The sequence below is a fragment of the Otolemur garnettii genome, unplaced genomic scaffold, assembly GCF_000181295.1.
Source record: "Otolemur garnettii isolate 467f Iridium unplaced genomic scaffold, OtoGar3 scaffold00189, whole genome shotgun sequence".
NCBI lineage: Eukaryota > Metazoa > Chordata > Mammalia > Primates > Galagidae > Otolemur > Otolemur garnettii.
The window spans coordinates 2,090,386-2,091,818 of NW_003852584.1; positions in this window are offsets into that span (position 1 = coordinate 2,090,386).

Consider the following 1,433-nt stretch of genomic DNA (forward strand, 5'->3'; position numbering starts at 1 on the left):
CCACCTTAGGTGTACGTGGCTGGCGCCTTAGTCGGTTGAGCTATAGGCGCCGAGCCGAATTTGCATTCTTTATCAGGAGACCTGGTTCTCCTAGGGTTGTCATTTCAGATTCTGCCCAAACCACAGGAATCCTTTTCGAGACTTGGCTGTCTTGGTTCTTTTCCTCTGCCCTTTTATGACTTTGCCCTGCCTTCCTTCTATACCCCAGAGTACCCCCAAACACTCCTGTCAGACCCTCCAGCTGTGATGCCCTTCTAAACTACACAGGGATGTCCAGTTCAAAAGGCCCTTTTAGGGAAGGCCATTTGCTAGAAAGAGGTTCTTTTCACATGAAAACGGCTGTGAGCCAAGTCAAAATCGTGGACATCGTGCCTTTGCCTGTATATTTCTTCCAGCCTAAACACCAGCCAGTCCTAACTTTACTGAGGGCAAGGCCTCATGCTGGGGAGAGGTATAGAGATAAATAAGGCATGACCACGATAAGCAGCTCCAGTGGGGACAGAGATTCTAACAATTTCAGAGGAACTCAGAGGTCTGCCCTCAGGCCCCAGGTCCCAAGAGCCCACCAGGCACCATCCTATGAAGACGGAATTATCTCCATTTCACAGACCGAACTCCAAGCCAGACAACTGAGAGAGACGGGACCCTAAGCAAGCAGGGGCCCCTGAAAATGTCCTTTTACACGGTTCCACCCTGTGTACTAAATGTAGGTCTTTATGGCCAAAAATGCATTTCCCCCCCTTATCCTTGCAACAGGAAATTGCTCAGTAAGTCTGGGTTTTGGCCTGAGTCTTAGCAACACCAGTTTTGGCCCATTTGGTGGCCCCAAAGATCTCAGGGTTTTGACCCTTAGAATTTGAAGGCAACTCTACACACAGTGTCTCTTCCAAGTTCATTCCCCCTCAACTATTAACCAAACACAAATGGGTCAGGAGACACAACACTCGGGTCATCCCTTTTCCTCCCTTTTCTTCCTGCCTCACCTAACGCAGAAGAATTTTTCAGTAAAACATCAGCTTTACAAGAATATGCAAGAGAAAGGATTAGGGAACTTGGCAACCCAAAACCAGCTAAATGAGGGTTTTGCATACATATTTTTTGTAATGTAAAGCAGTTCCAAGAAAAGTGAAGTCACAGTCGAGGCTGCTTATTTTCAGTTCTTAGAAAAAGAGCCTATTTCAAAAGGGAAGCTGCTCTCTGCCCAAGCACACAAGCCTGCATTGTCTGGCGAGGGGCGCTTGCTGATAAAACGACTTGGATTTGGCACCAGGAAACTAAAACCTCCCAGATACGTTTTCATTCGGTGATGTCAAGGAGGAAACACTAGCTGAAACAGTGAAAGTTATTAATATTCAGAGAACCCACAGAGCAGCCTCCTTCTCCTCCCCCTCCCCGGGAAGGTTTTTTGCCCAGGCAATACTGTCAGCTCAACC